Source organism: Triturus cristatus, chromosome 3_1 (assembly GCF_964204655.1).
Source record: "Triturus cristatus chromosome 3_1, aTriCri1.1, whole genome shotgun sequence".
In the NCBI taxonomy this organism is placed as follows: domain Eukaryota; kingdom Metazoa; phylum Chordata; class Amphibia; order Caudata; family Salamandridae; genus Triturus; species Triturus cristatus.
In genome coordinates this window covers 1,054,811,072-1,054,833,170 of record NC_140583.1, presented here as the reverse complement: position 1 = coordinate 1,054,833,170, position 22,099 = coordinate 1,054,811,072, and positions in this window count along the sequence as shown.

Genomic DNA, 22,099 nt, shown 5'->3' with positions numbered 1-22,099 from the left:
CTGTAAAATGTATACTATATTTTGTTTACAGATATCTAGTTCTGTTCAAAGAAAACAGCAGAAAAACACAAAAGAAACAGTACCACCTCCAAACAACCCAGAACAAAAAACAAGATGGTGCACAGAATGTACAGTGGAAAAAACATCTGCGGATAAGAGAACTAAGGAGTTTCTTAAAACAGTGTTAAGGAGAATGAAAAACGTGGAAAATTATGTGAATAAAAACGAAGCTTTACCAAAAACTCAGAAACAAAAAGCAGTAACTCATGTTGAAAGTGGAAAAAGTTCTAAAAAAAGAACTCCTCTGAAAGTAAAGGCAGAATCAATACTAAGACATAAGAAGAAGACTTTTTAGAAGTAGGGTAATACAAAATGTGCAAAGAAATATAAAGTGAACTAAGAGAAGAATAGCAGCTTACAATCCAAAAGAACAAATAGAAAGTGTAGTAGATAAAGCTTTTGCCTTGAAGCATAAACTATTTATCTTAATATTAAAGAGAATGAGAACACTGGATAAAGCAGTGTCCTGTATGAAGACGAAAAGCCAGAAAAAAAAAATGGGTAATAGATCTAAGCTTTGTAAAACATTCAGTGGCAGAGTCTTTCATTAACAAAGAAAGCTATTTTCAACAGAGTACATTAGTGCATGCAATTGAAAGAACTGGACAATGTTATGAGGTGAAGGATGGTACTCCCATTCCAAAAGAAGAGCCGGTTCCTAGGGATATTGAGGAAGTGATAACTGAAGAGATACAAGGAAGATGAAGACAGGCCCCTGTATACATTTGGAACTGTAGCAGTGCAGTGTTCGGCACAAATGTATTGCTGTAATGCGAAGTTTCCTACGTAACTGTCCATGCAAAAGTCTGAAACGGAAAATAGGAATTTTGCAAGGATTAGATCCATGCAAAGTACAGAAGTATGCAAATTTACAGGAAAATTCGCTAGCATGTCATTCAAAAAAAGTGTGCCACAGCAGTTTCATCACTTTAGAATGTTAGGTGTTCACCAGTCTAAAATGCGAAATTTATTTAGGAGGCTTAACTACGTCAAAACTCATGCCCTGTGTTTAAGGGTAATGAACTGAGCTCTTTTACATGGTGCATTAGTAGAGGTAGAAATTGTTTGTGAAGATGCTCAATTGCATTTCTTTAGTCCTGAATAGGAGTCTAGGGAAACTGAGGAGTTGCTATGTGGAGGTGTAGAGGAACAGGACAGAGGTATTAGTGTTGATAACTTTGCAGAAAAGATTAGGAAGTTTAACACAGTTTCTTCTCAGAAACCAAACTGTGTTTGTATCTGTTGTCGGCACACTTACTACAAATCACAAACTTGCAATGTGGTTCTATAATCAAAAACTGAACAGGAGAATAGAGATAAGTGACAATAATTTAGGGCCTCATTTATGAGAAGTGTTGCATCACTGCGTGAAAGTAGCAATGCAACACTTCTCACTGCGCCCTCCTTGCGACACCACTGATGCGACATATTTACTGTATGACGCATCATGTCGCAAGGAATGACAGATACATCAGTATTACTGATGTATCTGTCGGCGCAAAAGTGGCGCATTGCTGGAGTTGTGTCGGAAGCGTGACGCAACTCCAGCAATGCTTCTTTCACATGGGGCATGCCCCATGTGAAAGGGCCTGGATCAGCCAGGCGTAAGGTTTTGACGCATTGGCCTCCTAGAAGTGGCGCAGTGAAATCTAATAGATTTCACTGCACCACTCCTATGACCCTTTCTTGCGGGGGAATGCCCACTCTGCATACATTATCACTGACACCTGTATAATGTAGCGCAGGGGTTTAAGAAGTGACTCATCTGCCAAGATTTGTCACTTCATAAATATGGCACAACATCCCGCATTATTTACGCTGCTGCCGCGTCACTAAAAGTGCTGCAACGATGGCGCAAAAGTGACGCAGGCCTTCATAAATAAGGCCCTTACTGTTTATTTATTTGCAGAGGGACGGTTTGAGTTGTCCTCACAGCAATTTATATGTTAGTACTGCTACAATAAGACAGAGTATGACAAAAGGCCAGCTAGAACAGTACATAACAAGTTATAATTAGTATCTATTCCACAAGAACTACAAGATGTGAATGTTTATGAATCCATTCTAATACAATGTGTACAATCATTTCAGGCTATAGTTCGTATGGAGCCTAAGACACGGAAGCTGTAACCAACTGATCTTAGAAGAGCTTAAAGAAAGAGTTGTGTACTTACCTTTAGATTTTAAACAGAATATTGAAACTGAGGGTGTACACAGAGAAAGTCATGAACCAGTTCTCATTCTAGTAAATGGTGTGCCTATGAAGAATAAGAAAAAACTGGCAAGAGTTAATGGATATTAGTAAAGTAAAAAAGTGACAGTATACCTGGTAAAAAATTATATTTAATTTAAAAATGTTGATGTTCGAAATGTGATATGTAGAGGATGAAACATCACCAGCAATTGGAAAAATTTAAAATATAGATTGATCCAGATCAGAAGAGATCTATGCACACTACAGCATCACTCCTCTGCATTCTAGAGAAGTCATTGGTGATTCTATTGATCTCTTTCATATGAAGCAAGCAAAAGGAGTTCCCTTGAATGTGTGGAAGAAAAGTTTAGAAGCATGATGTTTCCACACTTGGTTCCCACTGGAGAAGGTGGCTGCTTTGATGACCGCCCTGTACAGATACCAGCAACTGAATACCGGCCAACCAGATTATACTCAGAGGATTCAAGTTTCAACAGAGTATTCCTTACATATTCCATCTTTCGCTTGAGAATGACGTGTCTAGACTTTCGTATGCTGTTAACCATATACTGATTCAGGAGTTAATCGTCATTGGGCCAGATGTATCAAGCCAAACTGCGATCGCAAACGTTGAAATTCGCAGAATTTCACCATTTGCGATCGCAAAATCATAGTGTGCAATGTAGGGAAGAAAAAACCCACTTGAAAAATAAGAAATCACAAAATTTGCGATTCTCTATTTTGTGCACGCATTTAGAGGATCGCAATTTGTGATTCCCTAAATGCTATTCTAGCAGCCATCGCAAATTGTGATATTTCTTTAAGGAATCGCAAATTACCACCAACTTCAAGTTGGTGAATTTGCGATTTCCTAGAAAAATGCACTTTTTTGCCTTTTTCATAGTGCCCTGTGGCTCACATACATGCATGTATGTGCGCCACATGTGCACAAATGCACATTTCAGGGGTGCAACAGGGTGTCCTTTTGGAACCCTTGCATCCTGAAAATTGCATGTGCAATTTGTGAGTACCTATTGGGTACTCGCAAATTGCGCACGCAATTACCATTCATTCATATGGGCCTCTTGGCCCATAAAAATTAATGGGAAGCCATTCCTTATTTGCGATTCGCAATTTGCGACTCGCAAATAAGGAATGCGTAGGAATTGCAAAATATTAGCAGATTCCTACATACATTACATTTTGCAAGTCTATGATAGCGAATCGGTAAAATTTGCTATTATAGACTCGCAAAATGTAATGTTCATACATCTGGTCTAAAATCTTTTGCAAAGGAATTTATTGACCAAGTTCATGGGAAGGACGAAAACTTGGAGTACAACCTGATTAATCTGATGGCGTGTTAACGTGGCAGCAACAAGTATTGGTATCTTGGTCATGGAGAACTGAAATGTATGTTGAGAAATCTAGGTGTATCTACTTGGTTTCTGACACTCAGTTGTGCTGAGTAGGCATAGGAGGAACTGCCTGATTTTTTATGAGAAGCAAACTCATACATAAAGAACATCAAAGTGAAGACGGCATGAGAATTTTGCTCCTTGCGTCCCGCAAATGTTTGAGACATTTTCACCAGAGGTTTCAAACCATGATTTCTTTCATCTGCAACAAAGTAATCCTCTTCTTGGTGAAGTCACTGATTTCTTCTTGCACAGAGCGAACAAAGCAAGTGGTGCTCTTCATATTCACATGCTGTTATGAATAAAAGATGCACCGAAGTTTGGAATAGACAGTGATGAGTCTGTCTTGTCTTTCATATGTCTTGTCTGTCTTGCCTTTATATCGCTTGCGCCAAAGGGCCTGTGACAATAAGTTCTACGGTTTCAAACTCATAGATGTTGGAAGTACTGTCTTCAAAAATATAGATGCAAAGGAAAATTTTACACGAGATGTCGATTTTGGATTCCCACGACCTGTGATTTCACAAGGAAAAGTGATGTCGGCAGTCAGATATGCGTTGACATGAAAATCACAGAAAACACATACAACCTGAGATGAACAGAGCCCTCCAAGTATTTTAATTACTACAACCCTGTGATACTGAACATGTGGAAGGCAGATATCGATGTACAATTTGTTGCAAACAATTTCATCGACGATGCTCGTTACATCACTTACATTACAAAAGCAGAGAAGACAGAGATGAAGGAGATGTAGGAGGAAATTTCCAAAGAAAAGAGTCTATGTAAGAAATTGTACAGCTTCAGCTTGAAAATGCTTTCTCATTGAGGGAATGGCTCCTAGGAGGTCTATGACTGGCTGAGCTTGGCCAGTTTGTTCTCAAAGTCAAGGGGAATTGTTTGGGTAAGTTTAGGCTCTAAAAAGTACAAGAAAAAGTGTGTTAAAGTCTTTCCCAGAAAATCATTATCTAGCAGTCTGACAAGGAAAGTACAGACTTTGTGAAGACAAAATGTTGGATACATACTATCCAAGAAGGAGTCCACATCTAGAAGACATATGCCTTTATGAAGTACTTCAACAATAAAGATACAAAAGGAATGTACCAGGAAACATAGAAGAAGGAAAATATGTGGTAGTTGGATGTGACAGTTGTTTGGTGAGACCTAGCAAAGGAAATCTAATTATCCACAGAAAACTGAATTGCCAAACTGCATACAGAAGAGAGTTTTTCTATTTAGCACTTCTGCAACTGTTCAAGCCTTGGTGTGCTGAATCAGAACTACTTGGAGACTGTGACTGCTTTGAAGTCTCTTTCAATGCTGTAAAAGACAACATTCAGTGTCCAGTCTTTTCAAACTACTTGCAAAAGTTGAAAGATGAGATTGAACAGGAAGAAACCATTGCTGCTGAAGTAGCTAACAAGAGTTCTCAAAGCACCCAACTTTCTGCACCACTGAGTCAAGATCTATTTGGACAACCAATTATTCTAAATGAAGCAGCCTTAGCCACGAGTGAGGTGGAGACTGCAATGCAACAAGCAAGAGAGGAAAGTGTTGATTTCGAACACTTAGAGCCAATTCTGATGTTGGTTGGAAGGGATCCAAATCGGATTCGGGTTTGCAGAATCCGATCTGTAGCCCTTGTTTCCGACCCACTTGTTCACAGTTCCAAACAACTAAGAATGATGCCTGTAAACTGTTAGGGCTGACCGGATCGGTTCAGAAAGGCATTTGGACAGGTCGAGCCTTTCCGGAGCCGATTCGTACAGCTCTATGGACTTGGTTTCTGAACGAGCGAGTACGATGACCAATTTGGACAGCCGTTCCTGGAACGAAATGGCTGCCGTAATCAGTCTTGGGGGCCTGTAGCAGGCCCCCCTTCACCGGGACCCTCTGAATCGGGCCCATGGGTGCCCCTTTTTTCAACCATGCATAGTGTGGCAGGCACCATGGGGTGTCCGCCACAGGGTGCAAGGTTTTCCCCACCCACCGCTTTTTACAATGGGATCCTGTGGTCACGTTCGGAAGGCAGTCTCCATTGAAGTCAATGGGAGTCCAACCAAATATGGATGCATCGTACTCATTCAGTCAGACTCCCCCGATCTGAGTCATCTGGAAAGCATTCCTGAACCGATTCGGTCGGTATGCTTTCCAAATGAGATCGGAATTGGGCCCTTAGTAGCACAACTGAACGATGAACAGAAACAAATATATTTTGAAGTAAAAAGATAAAATAGAGCATGGATTTCTGCACGAAAAGAGAAAATGTGAATGCTCTTCATTGAAGCCAATTCTACTATACATCAGTGGTCAAGCTGGCACTGGGAAAAGCTTTTTAATTAAAGTTCTCATTGCTTATCTATAAAGGACTGCAGAATCAAATGTATCATATGTAGTAACAGCACCAACTGGATTAGCTGCACACATTAAAGGAATTACTTTACATCAACTACTTATGCTACCTGTTTAACATGACAATAAATTAGAATACTAGAAGTTATCTGGTGAAGCTTGTCATGAGCTGTCAAGAGTATTGAAGAAACTGAAGCTTTTAATCATCGATGAGGTGAGCATGGTTTCAAACTTAATGCTTGCCTCTGTACACTTAAGAATGCAGCAGATTTTTAAAACAGAGTATTACGTGCTGTTTGGAGGAAAGCATTTAATTGTCTTTGGTGACCTACTGCAACTTACCCCCATGAAAGGACAGTCTATTTTTAAGACACGTTTCTATAGTGAAACAAGAAACTCTTGGGGAAATATTGGTAATGTAAATATTTGGTTAAAATGTAAATCCAATGAATATGCGTCAAGCTTCTGATGTGTAATATGGTGGTATCCTGAAGGATATTAGAGTAAAAGTTCTGACAGAGAAGAGAAAATGAGCTTTGGAAAGTGAACTTGCCAAGAAACTATTTTATCTGACAACACAGCAGCAAAACTAATGTACAATTTCATTGAACATGACAAATCCATAGCCTGTTTAATACCTACACTTCAAGAGTGCTCCAATTTCAATGAACAATTACTGAAGCTGGAGAAAGAAGATATTTTGGAAATTACTGCTATCGATAAAATGGAACACCGGGGAATAACAATACTACTAACTAAGAAACTACAAGGGGGGCGTGGCTTGGACGGCAGAGCCAATGGCTGCCTGATCCTGCCGATGCGCCATAACGGAGCAAGCGAAAGGAGAATACTCCGATAATAGCGAGTCGCACAAGAAAAAAGCACACATCCTGGGGCGTCGGAACACTCACGCCGAAGATTGGTACCACCACAGAGAGGCATGAACGCTCAGAAGTACTAACAAAAATACCAATGCGGAACCGCCGTACAAGAAGCTGAGGCAACCAAGATGACGCCCACGAGAAGCAACAAAAGAAACTGACCTCAGCAACGCAACGAAGGAGCAAAAGCCTGCCGGAAACAACTCTAAGATAGAGACAAGGCTGCGCTCTGCTACCAGAGGTGAGCGGGACAAGCGGGGGGGCAAGCGCTTGGTAGAAAAGACAGTGCGTGGTGTGGGAACAGTGTGGATCTGTAAAGGCCCCCCCCACACACACAAGGAACGCGCATACCGGGATATCCCTCCTCTCTAAGGGACACCGCCCTGTGCAACAAGACGGCAGGGCAGAACCACGTACAGTGGAAACGAGGAGGGGGACAACGGGTGAACAGATGAAATGCGAGTCAAGGGAGAAAGAGACAAAATGGCGGGTGGAGAGGAAGAGAAAATGAAAGCGAAACTGAGGCAAAGCGCTAACAAGTAAGAGGAGACATAGGAGACAGAGGAGACAGAGGAGAAAAGCCCGAACTTACCACAAACACGGGGGGAACTAAGGACAAACGAGAGCAGAGGGTGATGATAACAAACCAACGCAACCAATACAAACAAACAAACAACTAAAACGAAAAGAAGAGCACAAGGAGGCGAAGGGGGCAGCGTTCATAAGGCTCATAAGAGCATAATAACGCACACGAAGAAATAATCAGCGCAAAGAGGGGGACGCAGGCTTTAAAAAAAAAAAAGAAACAACAGGAGAGGATAAGACAAAGGGATAAAGAGAAAAAAGAAAACCAACTGGAAAAAAAGAGCGGGAAAAAGACAAAACCACTCACAAAGCACATACTCCCACCATGGTATGAGTATGAAAGGGGCTAACTAGTGTGACCTCGAGACCCCTGACCCCTACGCACATGAGCGCCTGAGGACAAATAATGATACCTCAGGAAGCTGCTACAGATACATAGCGAAAGGAACCACAGCGACCAAGCTAGAACGACCGACCAAATACAAGAAGACTTTGGGGGTAACACAGGATGGAACAACAACAGAGAACAACACTAGATAGGGGGGGAGAAGAAGAGCCTGGCGACGAGATAGGCAACAGCTAGGCCATAGGAAACATCCAATAACAGAAGAACAAAAACAAGACAACAAAGTGAGCTGAAAGGAAAAGGGCTGAGCAAAGGGACTAGAGGAATCAAGACGCAAGACAAAGACACGAGACAAGGACCCTAATAGTGACGCAAGAGAGGAACACGAGTGCTAACAACAAGGAATATGGCCGACAGGGAGAGCAGACTGCATCAGCAGCAAAAGAAAAGCAAAGGCGAACCACTGACATCTGATTCGCCAATCAAACAAAGGCCGGACATAAATAGTACGCTAGAAACGATTCTTAAGAAACTAGCAGAGGTGCATGACTTGGCAAAATCAACAAAGCGCACCACGGAAACAATCCAACTAGAGATTGCTGTGGTTAGAGCAGATCTGAACTCTGTGAACATCAGACTGACAGCGGCGGAACAGATGATTAGCGACACAGAAGACGCTGGTCAAGGCATGAGGAAAGAAGTAAGATCACTCTCTGAAATCACGAACGCCCTACAAAAACAAGCAAAAAATTATACAAAAATGGGGCGACCCAGTGTCCCTCAGAACCTGGGTATAACGTAGTATTCAAAAAGCGGTTCTGTCGGGTTTTAGATAAATTACAACTAGTGCATAAACATGTAACAAATATATCTCCAAATGCCTAGATATTAATTATTAGTTTATAAACAATAAGGTACATGACTCAAATTGCTGTTTGATGTGTCAGTTTTATCTAAATGGAAGTTTTTACATTCTTTACACATATATTGAATTTTAGCTGCCAATACAATCAAAATTACACATTAGGTGGAGGTGACATTAGTGCTCGGTGTTTAAGTGATGTGCAATATGCACAAGGTGGTGAAAATTATTATACAAGTGAAGGAGGAGGCCAGATGTTACAGGAAATACAATAGGCCAGCCAAATGATGATTCTTTTTTAGGGCAACGCCTTTGGATGATCGGGACCTAGTATGTTTGTCGACATTTCAACCCAATGCAGCTCCCTTGGGTAGTCAGGGGTGGGTCTTCATCAGGACGGGACGGGTGGGGAGATTCGGGGGCAGCCCTGACACACCAGAGTGAATCCTGGGGCGAGACCTGGTGGCACGGTGATTGATGACCCAGGTAGAGGTGATCTTATCAATCTGCTGTGAATGCTTGACGAGCTAGATCGGGGATTATAGCCATGAGTCCTGTAATTTGGCAGCCAAACTGTAGGATTAGAAAAGTCTTTACGTGTGTGCAAAAAGTGTCGAGTGATTGTGCAGTGTAATTTCAATGTGGAGGAAGGGTTGAAAATGGTGCTAGGGACAAAGTTATTGATTTAATTCATTTTCCAAATAGGGATGATGTTGAGTACTTAGTCATAAAATTTGATCAGTCTGATGGTGTGAAGCAGATTGGACAAGGTATTGCATGTTTTTAGTTTGTTAAGAACTTAAATGTGTGACAGCAACAGTTTCCAGTGTCTCTAGCATATGCTGTAACTATCCCTAAATCTCAAGGTTTAAGTGTAGATGCAGCTTTTATTAATTCCTACACAAAAAAACAAGGCAAAGTTGCCAAATTACGAATGCACATTCATCCACACCGTTTGTCGGAGAGTAACTTTCAATAACTTAGTATGTTTTGGTGCTCTCCAAGCATTAGGCCTCCCTCTGCCTTTAGAAGACCAAACTGACTTTCCAAGGAGATAGCCATCCTCTAGAGGATCCCCAAATGTGTTACACATATGCCGAGGCACTTCCAAAGTCAGTCCAAGTCTGTATGTTAGGCAGAGGCCATCATCATGAAAGAGAAGAAGTCCACAAGAACCATGTGGTTCGTGTGGCGGTGTTTCGACGTTTACACCAGGACGGGTCTAGAGCAGCCAGATATGCAGGCTTATCAAGGCTTGCTTCTGCTTTTAACTATTGTAGCGGGTGTGGATACGAACGGACTCTATACAACAGGTCTTCTATTACTTGCATCCATACGCTCGTTCCTTGAAACTCTTCTATTTGGAGTTATGACTTGGCATAAACAGAAGAGAAAGAACATTTCTCATTGCTAGCCTTGAGAAAGTCCTTTAGGACGAAACACGTGTCGGCTGCCTGTTGCTTATGATTGGATTGTGGCAAGAAAATAAAGGATACATAAAAAGAAATAAAGAACAACTTGTGGACTTCTTCTCTTTCATGATGATGGCCACTGCCTAACATACAGACTTGGACTGACTTTGGAAGTGCCTCAGCATATGTGTAACACAGCTTTTATTAATATTTAAGTACAGTTTTTAAAGAAGGCATATAGCATTACTCTAAGTTAGAGCATTGCCCGATTTGTTTTTAGTTGAATTTGATGATGATCAGATAGTTAGTGCTGATGCAAGCTGTGTAAGAGAGTACAATCAGTTAAGAAGTCTTTATGCTCCTCATTTAGGTCGATACCCTATTTATGAGAAACACATAATCTGTCCATAACAGAAGCTTACAAAAGAGTCAATTGATGTTCAAGAAAAGAAAGCAAATCAGCACAAGCTAGAAGACATTAAGACGAAAAAACTGGAAAATGAGGGAGACATTGTAGGATACCAGTTGGAAAGCAGTTCAGATGTCAACAGCTATGCAAATGTTGCTCTCAATGTACTGATTAACCACATCTTGTAAATCAAATTGAACAAAGACCAGAAAAGAGATTGTGTTCTGCACTGTATCATTTGCTCCAATGTTTACTCAGTGACAGATCTGTAATACATTCTGCTTCAGGCATTTGACACCTTTTAGATCTATGTAGCGGATCATTCATATTTGTGCTCAACGAGATGCACAAGAATTCATAATGCTCAAGCTTGGAGTGTTTGAACAGAAAGAAGTAGCTATTGATTACTTATTTGGACTGAGTTACAAATAGAACCATTACTGTGAAGATTGCTCATTTACTTCCACCACTCAAATAAAAATTCTGATCCAATCCTGCATTTAACACTACCAGATTGCAAAAGTGCACCTTTTGACAGATTGATGGAAAACCAAAATATGTCCTGCGCAAATTGTAGGTCAGATTTTATGTCTACGTTGCATCTACAAAGAACTGGGAAATATTAATGTTACAACGATGCAGAGCAGATGGTTCTAAACTGGAAACTGAAATTACAAATTTCAAAGCTGCACAAATATCAATGTTTGGAAGGATTTATTGTATTATAGATATTATTTTTCATGAAGAAGTTAATATAACATGTGGACCTTACGCTGTCTATTTAAAGAGTGAAAGTGGATGGACAGAATGCAATGGCTGCACAATTAAATTCAAACAAACACTGCATTTCAAACTACCAAATTCGTATCTCTTGTTTCTTCAACCAAAATTCTAAGGAAGTGTTTTGGTAAAACATAATCTACGGTGTTTTTTGTACATGGATTGTCAATGTTGGCCTTCAAGAGTCCTTTTATCTTCCACAAATGAATTAATATAGCATGTGGATACTGCACTTTCTAATTCAAGACGGAAACAGGATGGACACAATGGAATCATAGCAACCTTCAATTGATACCAAAACTACCTTTTAAACTGAAAAATTGTCAGCTTTTGTTTCTTCAAACAAACTTCATTGTACTATTTCTGAGGAAAAAAGTAATGGAGTGGGTTTCGTCTACATTGATCATCTGCGTTATTGACATCATTTGGGCTTCTAGTGGTGATGTTTCAAAAGGATCTCCAAAATGTAAGTGTGGTTTACATTTGTTATTAGTAGTGTACCAAGTATAATAATAAAGAGAACAGTTTTAACATAGGTTTGTTTACATTAGTGTAAATGTAGACAAAACAACTGTTTAAAGAATTGTAGTGAGTGCAATGCATAGTGTCACTTATTTGCAGTGATGTACTATGCACTTTTTTTATACACTGTTCAAGGATGAATGTTCATATAATACATTGTTTATAGTGTAAAAGTATGAAAGCTGAGAACAATAAAAAAGGGAAAATTAAATGTTTTACTATGTTGTAATATGCTGTTACAGCATGAACAATGTGTACTGTTATGTTTATGGGATTTTGTAAACTGAATACTAACTTTTTTTCTATTATTTTTGTTTTACAACAGGTTTTGGAGTGATACGTGTTTGGATGTATCAAGATACTTCTAGTGCACACAAATATTTCTTTGACATAGCCATGCAGATCGTCTTCACGTATAAAGAGCATTTGATATCCTTTCCGATCAGTTTCTTTTACCAGGTAGGGATGCTAGAAAACTCCCATTCAATTGATTACTGCTTTCATGAGCTCTGGTAACTGATCCTAATTCACCTACACAGGTACTCACATCCTCGCTCACCTATACATACCTACACTCATACACCTACTCACTCACCTATACAGCCACTTACAGAAGCAATCAGTAACTGATACATGCACTCTCCTACGTACTCACTCACTCATGCATCCACTCACACACCCTGTCACTCACTCATACAACCACTAAAACATCTACTCACTCAGTCACACAGCCTGTCAGATACCCACTCATTCACCCATACAGTCACTCATGTACCTACCCACTCACTCATACAGCTACTCACTCACACATTGAGCTACTCACACACCCACTCATTCACCCATGCAGCCATTCACACACCCTCTCACTTACCCAATTAGCCATTCATGTACCCACTCACTCACCCATACACATATTCAGGCATCCTGTCACTCACTCATACAACAACTCACACACCCACTGAATCACCCATACAGCCACTTATGCGTCCACTCACCCATACAGCCACTCACTCACCCATAAGGCTACTAATACACCCACTCAGTCACCCATACAGCCACTCATGCACCCTCTCACTTAGCCATATAGCAACCCATGCAGCCATTCACCCAACCAAACAGCAACTCATACATGAACTCAGCCATCCCCACAGATACTCATTCACACCTACTCATTCACTTATATAACCATTCACACACCCACTCACTCACCCATACAGCCACTCATGCATCCACTCAATCACCCATAGAGCCACTAATGTGCCCTGTAACTCACTTATACAACCACTCACTCACTCATATAGCAACTCATACACCCACTCAGTCACCCATATACATACTCAGACACCCACTCCACCTGTTTACTCATACAGATACTAGCACATGCACTCATTCACCTATGCAGACACTTACACAACCACTCGTGTACCCATGCAGCCACTCATATACCCACTCACTCACCCATACACCTACTGACACATCCAGTGACAGACCAATTTGACCACTCATCCACTCATGCACTCACCTACACACCCACTCACATACCCACTTATACAACCACTCACACAGCCACATTGAGTTCCTCACACACATACTCACTCACCCATGCAGCCACTCATGCACCCTCTCACTCACCCATATAACCACTCATTCACCCATTGACTCACTCAAAGCCACTCAGACAGCCAGTGACTCCCCTATACAGCCACTTACATGGCCACTCACTCACCCATGCAGCCACTCACACATTCACTCAGTCACCCATACAGCCACTCATGCACCCTCTCACTAACCCATATAGCCATCAATCAATCAATCAACCATGAAATTTGTAAAGCGCACTACATACCCGTGAGGGTTTCAAGGCACGGGGGGGGGGAGCTGCTGCTATTGGTCGAAGAGCCAGGTCTTGAGTTGTCTCCTGAAGGTCAGCAGGTCTTCGGTTTGTTGCAGATAGAGGGGGAGGGTGTTCCAGGTCTTGGCGGCATGATGGGAGAAGGATCTGCCTCCAGAAGTAGTTCTCCGGATGCGTGGGACCGTGGCCAGGGCGTGGTCAGTGGAGCGGAGTTTCCTGTTGGGTACGTAGAAGGAGAGTCGACTGTTGAGATAGGCTGGGACGGTTTTGTGGAGTGCCTTGTGTGCGTGGATCAGGAGCTTGAAGGAGATTTTTTTGTCGACGGGGAGCCAGTGCAGGTTCCTCAGGTGGGGGTGATGTGGTCGCGACGTGGGACATCGTGGATCAGGCGTGCAGAGGCATTCTGGATTCTCTGTAGTCTGTTGATGAGCTTGGACGAGGCTCTAGCGTAGAGGGCGTTTCCGTAGTCCAGTCTGCTGCTGACTAGGGCCTGGGTGACTGTTTTCCTCGTGTTTGTCGTGATCCATCTGTAGATCTTGCGGAGCATGCAGAGGGTGTTGAAACAGGTGGAGGAGACTGCGTTGACTTGTTTGGTCATGGAGAGTTTCGAGTCGAGGATGACTCCCATGTTGCGTGCATGGTCGGTGGGGGCCGGGGGGGGACCCCAGTGCCGTGGGCCACCAAGAGTCGTCCCAAGCGGAGGGGTTGGATCCGAGGATGAGGATTTCCATCTTGTCTGTGTTCAGTTTGAGGCGGCTGTCCTCCATCCAGTCTGCGACGGCCTTGATTCCCTGGCGGAGGTTGGATTTGGCGGTGAGGGGGTCCTTGGTGAGGGAGAGGATCAGCTGGGTGTCGTCGGCGTAGGAGATTATGTTGAGGGTGTGCTATTGGGCGATGCGTGCTAGTGGTGCCATGTAGACGCTGAACAGCGTCGGGCTGAGGGAAGATCCTTGAGGGACGCCAGAGATGATCTCGGAGGCATCGGATCGGAACGGGGGGAGGCGGACTCTCTGAGTTCTGCCGGAGAGGAAGGAGGTGGTCCAGTCCAGGGCCTTGTCTCGGATCCCTGCGTCGTGGAGGCGCGTGCCTAGTGTGTGGTGGCAGACGGTGTCGAAGGCAGCGGAGATGTCCAGGAGGATGAGGGACGCAGTCTCACCGTTGTCTAGCAGGATCCTGATGTCGTCTGTGGCGGCGATGAGGGCGGTCTCGGTGCTGTGGTTACTGCGGAATCCTCATTGAGACGGGTCCAGGATGTTGTTATCTTCGAGGTGACGGGTGAGCTGGGTGTTTACTATCTTTTCGATGACCTTTGCTGGGAACGGAAGCAGGGAGATGGGTCGGAAGTTCTTGAGGTTGCTCGGATCTACCTTGGGTTTCTTCAGTAGGGCGTTGATCTCTGCATGATTCCAGTTCTCAGGGAAGGTGGCGGTCTCGAAGGAGATTTTGATGATTTTGTGCAGGTAGGGTGCGATGGAATTGCTGGCTTTGTTGAAGATGTGGTGCGGGAGAGGGTCGGACGGGGATCCGGAGTGGATGGTTCCCATGGTCTTGAGTGTGTCATCGATGCTTACGTTGGCCCAGGTTGTCAGGGTGTCGTGGGCGGTGGGGTGCGGTGGGTTCAGTGCGGTGTGGTCGTTAGGGGTCGTCCGGGGTCTGAAGCTGTAGTGGATGTCGGTGAATTTCCGGTGAAAGAAGGTGGCGAGGGAGTCGCACAGGGCTTGCCATGGTGGGATGTCGTTGGTGTTGGAGCTGGGGTTCGAGAGTTCCGTCATGATGGTGAAGAGCTCCTTGCTGTTGTGTGCGTTGTTGTCGAGGCGGTCTGTGAAGGAGGTTCTTTTGGTGGTCCTGATGAGGTGGTGGTGGTTGCGGATGGCGTCTTTGTGGGCAGTGCGGCTGTCTGGCATCTTGTCGCTGTGCCATATGTTTTCCAGTTTCTGGCAGGTGCGTTTTGAGTCGAGGAGTTCCGGGGTGAACCAGCTGACTCTTCTGCTGGTGTCTCTGCTGGTGGGGTTTTTCAGCGGGCGACGGTGTTGGCGCAGTCGTTCATCCAGCGTTCGAGAATGAGTGCACCTTCATCGGGGTTGGTGGGGTTCGTCGGAGGATTGAGTGCGAGGCTTGTCTGTAGTTGTTCTTGGGAGACTTTGCCCCAGCAGCGGCGGGGGGTCTGTAGTGTGCGGTAGTGTGTGAGGGGTTTCCGGAAGGAGAAGTGGATGCAGTGGTGGTCTGTCCAGGTGAGTTCAGAGGCGTGGCTGAAGGTGACGTGGGGGCTTGAGGAGAAGATGGCATCTAGTGTGTGGCCAGCGATGTGGGTCGGCGTCGTGACGAGCTGTTTCAGTCCGAGGTTGGCGAGATTGTCAATCAGGGTGGAGGAGTTGCTGTCGTTGTTGTTCTCCAGGTGATAGTTTAGGTCTCCGAGGATGGATGTAGTCGGTGGAGGTCAGCGCGTGCGTGCTGATGAGGTCGGCGATGGAGTCGCAGAATTGTGCTCGGGGTCCTGGCGGTCTGTAGACGAGGGTGCCTCTTAGGGTGGTCTTGGGGTCTGTGTGGATCTGGAAAGGCATGTGTTCGGCAGTGCTGAGGGTGTCGTTGGTGTTTGTTGAGACCTTGATGGTGTTTTTGTGGACGATGGCGATTCCTCCTCCGGCCCTGTTGGTGCGGTCTCTGTGGGTGATCTTGTACCCGTCTGGGATGGCTATGGCGATGTCTGGCAAGGAGGTTTCATTCATCCAGGTCTCCGTCAGGAAGGCGATGTCCGGTGATGTGGTGTCGAGTAGGTCCCAGAGTTCGACAGCGTGTTTGTGTGCGGAGCGGGTGTTGATCAGGATACATCTAAGCTGGTTGGGTTTCGTCGCGGCAGGCGTCTCGGCGCTTTCGAGGCAGGAGAAGCTGCAGTTCCGGCAGGTGAAGGGGCTGTGGGTGTGCCTCGGGGCGGCCTTGCAGCAAGTGTGGGTCCTTCCTGGGTTGACAGCGACGAGGGTGTTGGCGTTGTAGTAGAGGCGGCGGTCCTTGTTGCTGCTGCGGGGGCCAGGGGTTCTGGCACTGGGCGCGGTACAGGCATGGACGGGCGCAGACGGGCTTGCCTTAGGCATGCCTTCGGCCGTGCAGCAACCGCCATATATGGGGAGGTGGGGAGGGAGGAGCAGCTGGGAGGCAGGAGGCGAGGGACGGGGGATCGAATGGGTGTGGAGGGGACGGGGCCGCAGGGGAGGCAGCGGCCATTCATGCAGCTACTCACTTACACATACAGCCAGTAATGCACCCTCTTACTCACTCATACAACCACTCACACACACACCCAAACACACAACCAAACAACCATACAGACACTTATACTTCCAGTCACCTATTCATAAACCCACTCACACATGCACTTACTCACCCATACAAACACTCACATAGACACTGACAGAGCCATGCAACCACTCGCAGATCCACTTACTGATCTATGCGGGCACTCACACACCCACTCACTCACTCATACAACTACTTGCACACCCACTCACTGACCCGTACATCGCTTACATATCCACCCAACTGCAAAAAGAACAGATGATGGACAGAATGCTGAATTAATCAAACATTCACCCCCAGTCATAGATCTGGGTTAAATCTATTGGTTTTTTGCACGCCATGCCATTGCAGTTTAGACCTAGCCACATGCAAATCAGTCTTGACCCTGTTCCCCATGGGAACAGTCCAGCCCGAAATGCCAAGACAAGTCTTCCCTGGATCAGAAACAAGCATCCTGGGACCAGTTTCAGGGTAACACCCCTCATCAGCCTGGCTAGGTTTAATCTGGTGGCTTAGTGAGCACGGGACCCTAGTCTGGGCATACCCTTCCCACTTAGGGCGACAAATGCAAAAAGAACAGATGATGGGCGGAATGCTGAATTAATCAAACATTCACCTTCAGTTGCTGATCTGGGTTAAATCCATTGCTTTTTTGCCCGCCACGCCATTCCAGTTTATACTCAGCCATATGCAAATCAGTCTTGCTCTTATTCCCCATGGGAACAGTCCAGCCCAAACTGCCAGGCCAAGTCTTCCCTGGACCAGAAACAAGCATCCTGGGACCAGTTTCGGGGTAACACCCATCATCAGCCAGGCTAGGTTGAATCTGGTGGAGTAGCGAGCACGGGACCCACATCTGGGCATACTCTTCCTACTTAGGGCGACAAATGCAAAAAGAACAGAGGAGGGACAAAATGCTGAATTAATCAAACATTCAACTCCAGTCACAGATCTGGGTTAAATCAATTTGTTTGACATGCCACTCCATTCCAGTTTGGACTCAGCCATATGCAAATCAGTCTTGACCCTGATCCCCATTGCTTGGCAGTTTGGACTGGACTGATCCCATGAGGAACAAGATGAAGACTGATTTGCATATGGCTGGGTCTGAACTGGGGTGGCGAAGTGAGCTAAAACACAATGACGGATTTAACCCAGATCTAATAGTGACTGGGGGTGAGTGTCTGAAAAGATCCTGCGCTTCGTCCATAATCTCCTTGTGTTGCCTTACATATCAACCCAGTTACCCATACAGCCACCTACACACACTCTCATTCACCCATCCAGGTACTCACATACCCAGTCAATAATTTATACACTAGCACACACACCAACATAGAGAACAAAACATATTCACGATGTTACAAACATACATATAGCATGTAATTATTTTTTCTTAAAACAGAATAGATGGTTCTAACAAGAACAGTTTTTTTCTTCTAAATGTAAAAAATTTATTTTTCTAAACAATTTTGGGGTTTTTTGGTTTATTTTTTCTATCTTCAGAACAAAATGGAAAACATAGTGCATTGCAACCTAAAGCACAAAACATGCAGTAACATTTAAAAAAAAAACAAAAAAAAAACCGATCACTTGTGAATGTTGATTCATGAAGCCAGTGCTGGAAAGGACTGCTCTCTCATAGTTACTATTGTGCAACATTTAAAACAAAATTGTCCCACAGCAGCAAATTCAGGGACGCTGATTGGAGGAGCACTTGAAAGAGTCGAGACAGATGAGTTGCCTGGTTATGCACCATCAGTAGAAGATAGTGGGTTATATCGTCTCTCTCCGTCTATCAGCACTCTTGAAAGCCAGGAAGAGAGGATGGTCCGCAGATGTTTCCTGATGCTGGTGGTTCTGCATGAATATTTTTGGTCGGACCCTCAAGAGAGCATTGTGTTGCACTGTGTGGAAGTCACCTTCCAGGCGTTCATTTGTTTTCTCCAGCAGGTATGGAAGAAGAATTCCCACACAATGCTCTGCTTTTTCAGTCTTCATGAGAGGAATTCCCATATTTCTCTCCAGCTGATGGTGTAGCAGATGCCAGCTTTGTAAATAAAGAAACACTAAAACAAAAAATGAATTGAGAAATACAAAAGAGAGGTGTAAAAAACACATACAAACACACCAAAAGATACACAAAATGGGCGGGGCTTCCTCAAATATTCATACAAAGGTGTTTAACCAATCAAATCCATTTCTTTCTGTGTCATATGGGATGCACGACTCCTTCGCGCTTACGTTGCCGTGCCATCGCAACTCCGCAAAATGCATTCAAATGACCTTTAAAATGTATTTGCACTATAATTATACTACTTTTATTACTCTATTACTAAGCATTTTACTTTAAACAAGACTTTTGAATTGTCTATATATGTGTTTTACTACTGCAAAAATTGCACCAGGGTCGCGCCCAAAGCGTGGATCCAGAAATACACGTGAATACCAATTAAAAAAATAATAATAACATCAATATAAGCAATATATTACTGTACACACTTCATTCCCACAGTAAAAAAAACTCACATGCCATGGTCTTTCCTCCTTATGCCAGGATAATGGTCAGCTTAACAAATCACCTGCCAACGCTTTACCCACCGGGTTTTCGTGATGCGTTTCTGATCCCGAAGAATAAGAGGACATCTTCATCAAACAAAGAAACAGTTACTTCATAGAGATAAGAGGAAGTTCCCTTGTTTGATGGAGATTTGGCTCTTTGTAGTCTCATTGTCTTCTCTGTAGGAGAATTCATTTTATCACAGATTTCTGTAGAAAGAGGCATGAGAAACAATCACATTGCCAAACACACACAACGTCACTGGAGACATTTCCCCGTGGTCCATTACACAGCTATTGTCTAAAATATTCACTGGACATTTACCCAATGAGGTACCACTTACTAACTAACCAATGGAAAATTCTTGAGTTTGATAGACATTTTTTGCAAAAGGAAGCACTTACAAATGTAAACATAGAAGGCGCCCCCGTTAAAGCCCTACTTCTGTAAAGGACAAATGACTCTAACTCCTGGGCTTGGCAAAGGCAAAGCAAGTGTGTTTTTTAGGCAATTCCATATTGAAAAATGATCTGAAATCTTTTGTGGAGGTGAATGCATTGTAGATCTATTGGAGGGAAATTCTGTAGTGACTGTGACGAGCGAGTTCTTTCTTGCCCTCTCTTGCTCATTGGGCAGAGTCCATGGTTCTCCCTTTAAATTACTAAGTCTATGCAAATGTGCAAATCAGTTGGCAGCTCCTCCTGTTTGGCCCCGGCCCGTGCACCTTAGTAGTATGCAAAAGGCTTCCCGCCATTTTTCCATGAAGATGAGTAGCTTACCAAAAGGGCCCCCCAGTACTTTTCCCACCGATTTTGGTGACACTTTGTGATGCTGTGCAATATGAGGACATCTACACCAAACAAAGATGCACTTACTTCATACAGTTAAGAGGAAAGACCCTTTATTGATGCAGTTTTACCTCTTTATACTCTCGTCATCTTTTCTATAAGGACTTTCATGCTATCACAAATTTTTGGCTAGAGACGCATGAGGAACAATCAAATTGCATCACTGGTGACATTTCCTTGTGATGCATTACGCAGTTGTAAAGTAGAATACATCCATGTCAAGGAGGCACCACATAGAAATTAGCCAGTAGAAAGTACTCCTCTTGGTTAGATATTTTATGCAAAACTGTGGACTCTTTTTCATTAAAGGGCTTTATGGCTCAGTCACTGACACAGCTGCATGTACACCCTCACAGTAACTTAGACAACCAATCACACACTCAGGTACTCGCACAGTCACTAACAGACTCACCGAGACACTTATAAACCCACTCACAGAGCCACTCAGACACTCACACATCCACTCACAGATCCACTCATACGCCCACTCACAGACCTACTCACACACTCTCATACACACTCATGGGATAAATGGCTCACTGACGCAACAGAACATTGCTGTAAGGAAGAAAGGACAGGAACTAATCAGACACAAAGGAAAACAACCTGGTTTAATAGCCATCTGGCTTCCCTGAAAAGAGCATGCAAAAAACCGAAAGGAACTGGCAGAAATCATATGACACTACCATTAAGGAACAATACAAGAAAGAGATCAAACACTGCCAGAATGAAATTAAAATAGCACAAGCAAGATATTTCCAGGAAAAAATTAACTCGGCCACTCATTCATCCAGAGAATTGTTCAAGGTGGTTAAGTCCTTCATGTCAACAGAGCCAGATGCCTCCCCACAACCCTCTTCTAAGGAGAGATACAATGAACTTGCAGTCTTTTTTTTATTTTTATTTATATTTTACAGAGATTAATATAGTGCAAACTTGACCCGAATCGGGTATCAGAGCGCTTTACATAGCACCAGTTGTGTTACATGAGGACACATTCATTTTTATTTTTTTTGTTTTGTTAGGCGTGGGGAGATTAAGTGATTTGTCCAGAATCACAGGATGTTCAAGCTCATTGCCGAGACTCGAACCCAGTTTCCCAGATTCGAGGTCGACCACCCTAGCCATTAGGCTAACTCCTCTAAAGTTGAAAATGTCTATAACTCCATGCAAGGGAGCAGCGATAACCTAGACCCTCATAGTACCAAGGCCTCAACTGGGCACACAACAAGACCCACCCTAAAGTAACTTCCAGTGGTAAACAAAGACATCACGAACAAGATCTTACAAGGTATCAAATCAGGTTGTCCTAATGATCCAATCCCCCCACATATTCTGATTCAAGGGAGAGATACTATAATGGCCACCGCCACAGAATTAATCACGCTATCCCTCACGCAAGGGAAAGTGCCGAAGGCCTGGAAACATGCCATAGTCCGGCCATTGCTGAAAAAAACACAACTAGATCCAGCAGATCTAGGAAACTACCGACCCATCTCACTCCTACCCATCCTAGGAAAGATAGCTGAAAAACACGTCAACAAAACACTATCATACTTCCTGGAGGATAACGAGGTGCTTCACCAGACTCAAATGGGGTTTAGATCGTCACATAGCACCAAATCTGCCTTTCTATTGGTCACAGAGGAACTTAAGGAAATCCTCGATCAAGGGGGCACCGCTGCCATCCTGCAGCTAGACCTAAGCGCAGACTTTGATACAGTGGA